This window comes from Thermobia domestica, chromosome 3 (assembly GCF_964235325.1).
Source record: "Thermobia domestica chromosome 3, izTheDome1.hap1.1, whole genome shotgun sequence".
Taxonomy (NCBI): Eukaryota; Metazoa; Arthropoda; class Insecta; order Zygentoma; family Lepismatidae; genus Thermobia; species Thermobia domestica.
This window is the reverse complement of record NC_137456.1, coordinates 103532295-103542278: the sequence shown is the minus strand read 5'-3', so window position 1 is coordinate 103542278 and position 9984 is coordinate 103532295. Positions and strand designations below refer to the sequence as shown.

The following is a 9984-nucleotide window of genomic DNA, read 5'->3' as shown; positions in this document are numbered from 1 at the left end:
GTGATGACGGCCCGCCCACACAACACACGGGAAAAACCACATCGGGGAAGCGGAACAGTGGGCGGAAGAAAATCATGAGTGACAGGTCACGACGGGTATTAAAGCGCATTGTCACGCAGAACCGTCGTGCCACTGCGGAGCAAGTGACGGAGGAACTCAATCAGCACCTCCCCCACCCTGTTTCGACAATCACAGTCCGCCGCGAATTACATGACATGAACTTACAGGGTCGTGTTGCACGGGCAAATCGCTCATCAAGGACCATAACGCTTTCGCACGCCGCAAATAGTGCCGCGACCGTGCCACTTGGACCGTTGAGAACTGGAAACGTGTGATATGGTCGGATGAGTCATCCTTCACCCTATTCCCAACCACGGGCCGTGTTTATGTGTGGAGAACGCCCAAAGAAGCTTATGATCTGCAGTGTCTCCGCCCAACTGTGAAACATGGAGGCAGCTCGGTGATGCTGTGGGCTGCCATATCATGGTTTTCATTGGGTCCTGTGGTCACACTTAGCGGACGAATCACTGCCAACGATTATGTCGCAATTTTAGGAGACCACTTGCATCCTATGGTCCGGATGTTGTTCCCGGACAATGACGCCATCTTCCAGGATGATAATGCACCCATTCACACAGCTGGCGTTGTTGCAGCGTGGTTTGAGGAACATCGGGATGAAGTTCAACACCTCCCCTGGCCCGCCCAATCCTCAGATCTCAACATAATTGAACATCTATGGTCCGTCTTGGAAACACGACTCCGGCGACGATTTCCACCTCCATCCTCTCTCACAGAACTGGCCGATGCCCTGCACGAGGAATGGTGTAAAATTCCACTTGCTACCATTCACGACCTCTATGCCTCTATCCCACGTCGCATCAAGGCTGTTCTGAAGGCGAAAGGTGGTCCGACACCATATTAATCTGGTAAGTTGCAATTTCGTTCAGGTGTTTCCATTTTTCTGATCACCATCCGTAGTTACTAACATTGTGAAAGCAAAACATTGATTTTCATTAAACATTAATTTTTTAGTCGAAATTTCTAAGATAAAAACAATAAACAACAGTGACAGTCATGGGCAGAAATAACCCTTAATATAATCGTTTGTTTACAAACTCCGTGGCAGACACGGAGAAGTCTGAAAATGTTCTACGGTATAAACTGTGAATTTCATCGCCATGACAGGTGCCAATATTAATTCCTATTGCGTAGTTTAAAGAAATGGCTTCTACAACAACACCTAACAAAGTGCCGTGAAATGTGGCATTTCTATTTTAATCTATAAGGAAATTTATACAATTTAAGATACCTTGCTGTGTAAAATATCTTTAATTAGTAACTTTATAGGTTTAAATACACTTACTAAATATTAGAGGGACCTCACAGGCGCTCTGAACACAACACAATACCGACTCCTGCTCTTATCACAATGTTGCCAGTTGAGAGTCAACTTAATTCTCCTTCAGTATTTTACAGAATGAACATCTCTACATTGCTCAAACTCTATTTCAAACATTCACTGTGGAATACTGAAAGGTGCCTATATTGGTTACAGTGTCCATATATGGTTCTAGTACCTTAGTCTTAATATTTGTTAAGACAAATGTAGTATTTAACAACTTCATTAGAATGGTAAATATTTATGAAGATATAATCTAAGAGTACTCTTCGTCGCTCACAAGCATAAACATAATATAATCGAATTCACAAAGTAAGCCCTGATTGTAACAGTTTTTCAAATTTCATAATCAAATAGTGCTAAACTTTGCCAAGTTGTCAATCCTTACAAGAATAGCAAACAATAGGTGAAGTATTGTATATTTCCGAATCCAATACATAATTTTTTGCTGCAATTTGAAAATGTGGGGGTGTCTTCCTTTCGCGATATACGATGTAGAGGTTTTATTTTCTGAACAGAACCATGCGCATTTGTTAAGTTTTAACTTTATTCTCTTCCTCGCCTACCGCTTTAACTTAGAACGTACACAGATTCAGTGATCATCTCCTTTGGAGAAAACTAAGGGAGATTTGTATTTGATTTGATTTTTAGTGTAGTTTTATAGTAAATTCTAAAAATATACTCTATATGTATTGTAGATGTATTTTTAGATAATCCTCTGTTCAAAAAATTTGAGAAGTCTATTGGATCCGGAGTTGTCATGAATTAAAAAATATACGGTTATTGTGTATTTGCGTCCTATATTATTTATTTCCTGGTAATTGTTAGTACACTGATTCAACGATTAAGTAATCACTTGATCATTTCAGTTTAGATATGTACACCATTACACAAATAATGAGATACAAATAATATACACTACCATTTAAGTTTAGTTCCAGTTTTATGAAATACGTATAATACATTTACTATTTTTTGAATTTAGTTTCATCTCGTTGACAGTAGGCAGTTCTGAAAGAATGTATTAATATATACTCATCATTCTACCTAGGTATAGCGTGTTAGCGTAAACTCGTCACTGATGGTACACTGGTTTACCGATTAAGTATTTACCTGATCATTTAAATTTAGATGCTGTTCACCATTACTCTGTTAGATACAAATAACGTACACTGTCATTTAAGTTTAATCCCAGTTCTATAAAATATATGTATTTTTCTTTAAATTTAGTTTCATATTGCCGACCGAAGCCAGTCCTAATGGACATACCAATGTGAACTCATCATTCTATATATTTTTCTAGTGGATTATATCAAGTAATACAATATTTAATAACATGTGAATAGATTATAATAGTGTAGAAAATAATGGGTTATGTAATGACGATTGGATCTAGAGTTCGTATTATGTACGTGACTTCAGATTTCTTTGCTTAATTTATCTATGTGTTCTTCTCACAATAATTTGTTATCTACACACATATAGCTATCTAGAAACTTTGATGAGTTAATATATTCACATTTTTCATTAGTCATAGTTTCTGCATCAGTTAAGATACTTGTGTGTGAAATTAATTATAGTAAATTCAGTTATATATATATATATATATATATATATATATATATATATATATATATATATATATATATACACACTTGGCTGTGATTCTTTTCGTAGTAAACCACAGTGTAAAAGCAATGTCTTCTTGAAAAGTATACTTATGTTGTTCAATATATTATTGTGTTATCAGCAACAGAAAAAAGAATATATTTAACAATATATATATAAAAATAACTAGAGTATAAGTATATATATATATATATATATATATATATATATATATATATATATATATATATATATATATATATTTGGTCTAGGAATTAATTCGTGCGGGTGGACAAGAGATGGCGCAACGAACGGAGCGTCCCACAGTTCCGTGTATCCACACATGCGTTGCAAACCCCTGTCATCGCGTATCGTTCGTAGTATAGGGCAGTGGATTAAAGCGTCAACAACACCAGTTTGTAGTTAAGTGAACATGGCGCAATTTGTGCCTGATAAAGTGTTTTTGCGGGGTGTCCTGCTGCATTACTTTAACATGCAGAAAAGTGCGACTGAAAGTCATCGTATTCTGGTGGAAGTGTATGGTGACCATGCTCTAGCTGAGCGAACGTGTCAGAAGTGGTTTGCACGGTTTAGAAGTGGTGATTTCGGCTTGGCAGACCAAGAGCGAGCTGGACAGCCAAAACAATTTCAAGACGAAGAATTGACAGCATTGCTCGAGCAGGATTCGTGTCAAACGCAGGAACAACTTGCAGCAGCATTAGGCGTTGATCAAACAACAGTCTCCAAACGCTTGAAAGCCATGGGAATGATTCAAAAGATGTCACATTGGGTTCCACATGAATTGAAAGACAGAGACGTTGAAGGACGAAAAAACATTTGCGAATTGCTGCTTCAACGACAGAGCAGAAAGGGGTTTCTGCATCGAATTATTACGGGTGATGAGAAGTGGATCCATTACGAGAACCCTAAACGAAAAAAGGCCTGGGTGAAACCAGGTGAACCAGGTCCATCACAACCAAAACGAGATATTTACTGTGCAAAGGTTATGCTGTGCATATGGTGGGATATGAAAGGTGTGGTGTACTATGAGCTGCTGCAACCGGGTGAAACTATGAATGGAGAACGTTATCGACGACAATTAATGCGTTTGAAGCAAGCTCTGGCCAGAACACGACCAGAATGGGAGAACAGACATGATAAACTTATTGTTCAACATGATAACGCTCGCCCACATGTCGCAAAACCGGTCAAAACCTTAGAAAATGTCGGATGGGAAGTTTTACCCCACCCGCCGTATTCACCAGACGTTGCTCCTTCGGACTACTACTTGTTCGATTGCATGAACAACGATTTGATTGGACAGCGGTTTACTTCTTCAGAAGATATCGAAACATGGGTCTCTGACTGGATCGCTTCCAAGGATGAGGACTTCTTTCGCCACGGAATCCGTAAATTGTCTGACAGATGGGCGAAAGTGGTGGCTAGCGATGGACAATATTTTTCTTAAGGTATTTATGTATTTTGTGTTTGTACTACAGCTTCAATGTGTGCGTACCAACCGCACGAATTAATTCCTAGACCAAATATATATATATAACAAAAGAATATATATAACAATTAATAATTAGGGTATAAAAAACACGCCTTAATTTAAGTACTCAGGAATCAATTTTTTTTTAAAATGTAATTATTTCGAAAGTTAACTTTGCGTTTTTTATGGCTCAGAAATTTTCGTATTTTTTATTTATCTTTTGTACTTCATAGTTTATTGTATTTACTATTCTATACATTTGTGCATATTTATTTATTATTACAACAGTTTCCTTAGATTTTATTAATGACTTTTTGTTGTAAGATTTGCATTTTTGTATAGTACTGAGCTATATGATCACGTATATCTTTGGAAGTGCTAGGTTATTTGTATGTTTATTAAGAATGAGCAGCTTTTTAAATTTTGTATTTGAAATACAAATGTTTTCTGTAATCAGTTTATTATATGTTTTGTTTATCTTTCCTTTAGTAGAGGGAAACGCACTGTACGTATATTTATTTATATTAATCAAATTATCATTTTCTTCTGAAGAGAGAAATTTTGCTATAACTCATTTTTATGGATTCTGTTTCCTAATATCCCTACGATTTTCAGATTTCATAGAGAAGTATGTCGTATATTTATACTACTTGTTCTACGTGTAACATTTCATGTTCATAAATTGAGAGGTATAATAATTTGTTAGAGGTCGTTATTATTCTTTCTCTTCCCACGTTACCAGTCCGAATGCATAATATATATCCAACAGGAACCACTCAATATAAATTTTTATAACTCTTCATTCAAAGAATTATAGAATGCTTCTCTATGTATTCATACGTATTCACTAAAAATTCGCCATTTAATCTTACACCTACATATTAATATACGGGTAACCAAACAACATATGCCACATAGTAGTACATTCAGTTCCTATTGCTATATTTCGACTTCGACGTTGTGTTATAGGTCAATTATATGAAAATACTTTCTTTTGACCAAAACAAGGGGACTCACAGTTATTTTAATGGGACACCACATTAGTATGACATTACCCAAGACGACAAATAAAATTTTAATGATTCTTTGACATTTTGCATATTTATTCCAAAATTTCTTTTTTCTTTCTTCCTTTCCATTATCCGACGACGAGCAGTAGATGGTCGAGAAATTGGTAGTTTATTTTGTATATTTTTTTTTATCACTGTAATTTTCTAGAAATCTACGTAGGTAAATATTTTGTACACACGTCTACGCTTAAAAAAGGAAAGAAGAATGCAAGATATATATATATATATATACTAAGGAGAGTAAACATAATGTTGATACTAACAATATTAGTGATTTTTAAATTAAGATTTAGTATAGAATAAGGGCATTGCTAGAAGTAGATAATTTATAAAAGACTAGCTGAAATTCTTGTTCTGTGCATGGGAAGAATAAGTTTATAAGAAATATTTCAATCCCTTTTCCACTTAGAACACCCATAGAGGATGAATTTGGACTTATATCTGGAGTATCACTATTCATCTCAGAGACTTGAAAACTATGGATTGGACAATAATATCCGTCATTTACGATTATTTTTACATGTCACCTCCATCGCTCCTTTTCCTCCCTTACCGAAAGTGTGCTAAAAACCTAAGTTAGACCAGAATCCACTCATGTATTAAAAATAATCAAAATCGTGCAACGGTCTAAGGGGAGTTAGCAAGCAAACATGGTTACATTAATTTTTATTTATACAGATTAGAGGAACCATATCCTTTGATAATATCAATAATGTTATGGTGTATTGTAAACAATGAGACCACGATTAACCAATATTTCAAGTTTATGCGATGTCATTATAGGATTATGAGCAGTAGATAAGATGTTTTTAGTTACATAGGTGGTTTTAGTTTAGCGTCCCGTTCAGCAGCGAGGCTATATGAGACGTGGACCTACTGATTAACGTGGAATCCGAACCACATGAGCTCCCGCCGGGAATCGAACCCGGGTCTCCCACGCCAAAGGCGCGTACGCTAACTGCTTAGCGAAGAGGGAGCTCTTTTAGTTACATAGTTGTTAGGTTTTGAATGATATGTTTCGCAGAACCCATCTAAGGACGAAAGTATTATTAACAAAGTTCGTAATAAATTCCTGCATTCTCATTTTGCAATTTAGTTTGCGCACAAATGTTTGGAGCTTAACATTGCATTCTAACGAATTTTACATATCATCATACGAAATATATTTCTTAAGAATGTTAGGCAATTATTTATTATAACTCATTTAAAATTAGGTATTTGAAGTAAGAATCAAGTACAAATGTATTAAACAAGATATAACAATTAAATTCTAAGGTATGTTAGATACAAAATTAGATACTCGTACAAGTAAATTTAAAATTTACGGAAGTTACAATATTAATTTCTAAAATACAATCTTTACACAATACATCATCTAATACTTGTCTTTGTTCCATTTTAGATCTTATACAACACATGGGTTATCTAGGTTTAATATTTCTACTGTGCTTCATATGCTACATGGGAGGTTTAACAGTCGTATGGAACAAACGAGACACATTTTTTGGTTACAAAAGAATTCCACAACAATCTGAAGAGGAAGGAGTATAATTTGGTTTAAAAATTAGTGTCATGTGATTTGATATTATTGTATACAATTAAAACTTCACAAATAAATAATTTCCAAACAATCAGATAATTTTTGAGCAGAAAAGGAATATACATGTTGATTTTTCTGGCAGTTGTTAATGTATTGTAATTATAGTGAAAAAAAGTCTGACAAACCTCGTTTAGATTGATTTTTTAAAATAAAATTTTATAAAAAAAAATATTATAATATTCTGGAATAAATTCCTTGTTAAAACGGAATGCATAACTCTCATATGTTTCTCATATTGGAACTGTGAACAAACTTAAGGAATTTGTAGCTAATTACAGTATCTTTGTAAAAACAAATCAGAATTCACAATTGAAACATGTTATGTTCGGAAAGCAATGGAATTTCATCACTATAACATTAAATATAATATATTCTATCTATTACGTTGTTAGTTACGTTATAATATTTTCCCCTTACTAGTCTGAGCACAGCAGTGATAGTTTATTTTATTGATATGCATGATACATTTATCAACCTCAAATTTGTTGTGTATTTTGCTACAACATAAATAGTTCTGAAATTGAAATATATTAGATCAAAACCTTTAATTATAAAAACAAGGTAAGAGTATTGTAGTTAGAGAATTTGTTACGTGATGGAACATATTTTTTGTAGGAATGCGTTTTATTCTCAATACCTTTTGTTTTTCATTTATTTCTACTTAAATGTTGTTGAGTCTTGTGTAGTAAGCAGTGGACTTTATGTACTGCAACTTAGAAGAATAAACTTTTATTCTACTTTGGAAGTAATTTAAATTAACTTTTAAAAGGTTTATTACTATATAATTTTTCTCTTTTTTCTCGTTTCCTTATTCTGTTTAAAATATGAAAATTTCTAAAAGGGGAAATAGAGTATAAGTTGAACGAATATTAGTTACTCTTTATAAATAGGGTTACACAAATCCTATAAGAGAAGAAAACATTACTTTTGGAGAAAAAATAATTTTGTTATATTTTAAAAATGAAATGAAAAAGAACTTGCAACATGGAAACAAATACATTATAAAATAAAAAAAGATGTATTAGTTATTTAAAAAAATAATGGTGTAATTTCAAGTAAAATCGTAAATCTAATTAACTTATTCAATTTATAGATCCCTTGACCGTCTACAGTTGAAGAGATTAAGAAATGTGTATCGTGAAATTTTTTTTTTTTTTGTCAGTACATATATTTCAGATCATGATACATGAAGTGCATTTTGTAGTAGGTTCTGAAGTATATGGGTATGAACAAGCTGACCATGGGGACTCGAATAAGAATCATGGAGGAGCTCGATTCCCTTGGTTATAAGCTATTAGAGATATCTGTAATTTTTTCCATCCTCTAAATTTTTAAGGTTTCTATTTAGATATTCTGTTTTAAATGATTTTATAAATCTTAGAATTCATGATCTATATCTTGCGTGTTTTGATTCACTTCCTGATTATATCGAGTGTTCTAAAAAATGGCGCCCACGGACCACAAAGCACTATTCTACAAGTCAAAGTAAACACACACACACACACACACACACACACACACACACATATATATATATATATATATATATATATATATATATATATATATATATATATATATATATATATATATATATTCTTTCGGGTCCTCGTCTGGAGACGTGAATTGCACTATATTGAAATGTCGCAGATAAAGAACGATAGATTAGATCTATCAATCCATCAAATAATTACATCGATTATTGCCAAATGACAGTTAAAGTCGATAGACGTTGACTCTAGCACCAATTATTACCTTAACAATCGATGTAACTATTTGATGGATTTGTAGAGCAGTGCTAATGGTTCCAAGTTAATATGAGATGTTGTCACATAATGAGCTTTTGATTCCTCATAGCGGCTGAAGGAGGCCCTGAAGGACATTTTATCATATATTTTCGCTTTATTTTGACCTGTTGAATAGCGCTCTGTGGTCCGTGAGCACCATTTTTAGAACACCCGATATAATTTCATGTAGATCCAGGGTTTCGTTTAATACTGAAAGAATAGAATATATGTTACAGTGTATCTCATATCCGGATTAATATATTATTTATAAAGGGATCTGATAATCAAGAAATAAGAATGGTGAAATTAAATTCATAGTACTACTGTAATCGGAAAGTTGGTTTAGAATATTCGTTATTTTTTCTCTTGCTTAAAACTTAATTTATTTGGCAGAGGATAAGGATTCTCTTTTCATTTTCCGTACATTTACCGAAGAATTAGACCCCAATCTCTGAGGAGAACGATTTTGTGTATAAATTAACTTTGAAAAAATTAGAAATATACAAATTTTATTAGACTCTAGACATATTCGAAGACATTAAGTAGGAAATGTTAGGAGCAAATTATAATTAAACAACACATTGAGTGAACAAATTTTATTTCTCAAATGGAAATCTCTTTCTTTTTTTCATACCTAAGAACATGTTTCGTAGTAGTTACAATTCAGTGTACTTGGTATGTCCTTCTACAAATGACAAAAGTATCGTGCTTGTCAATAATATTAATTATTTTGGTTTTTACAGTCTCGTAGTAGAAGTATGTTAATGTAGACGTATGTAAGATAATTTAATGTTACTTCATGTTATAATGGTGAACTTTCGTTTCTTCTTCTTCCAGTAAGTCAAACTTGCTTTCCGTACGTGTTCTGCGTTTTGTTCTGTTAATTTCTCCCATTATTGCAATACATAACGCCATATTGGGGTTACGCAACTGGAACAACTGGCAGGAAAAAAATCCAGTTGTTTAGTTGTACATGACAAAATGATAAATGCATTCTATACATTTTTGATTTGGAAAAAATACATTCT

At 33.5% G+C, this 9984-nt stretch overlaps 1 protein-coding gene across 4 annotated transcripts in view; it reads left to right on the top strand.

Moving 5' to 3' along the window:
- LOC145681475 (uncharacterized) overlaps positions 1–7914 on the top strand; it is a 59407-nt gene extending 51493 nt beyond the window's left edge. For all 4 annotated transcript variants that reach the window (XM_081753119.1, XM_081753118.1, XM_081753121.1 and 1 more), the window contains one exon: positions 6972–7914. The gene's annotated coding sequence lies outside the window, so the exon portion shown is untranslated. The remainder of the gene's footprint in view (positions 1–6971) is intronic.
- Positions 7915–9984: the final 2070 nt, after the last annotated feature.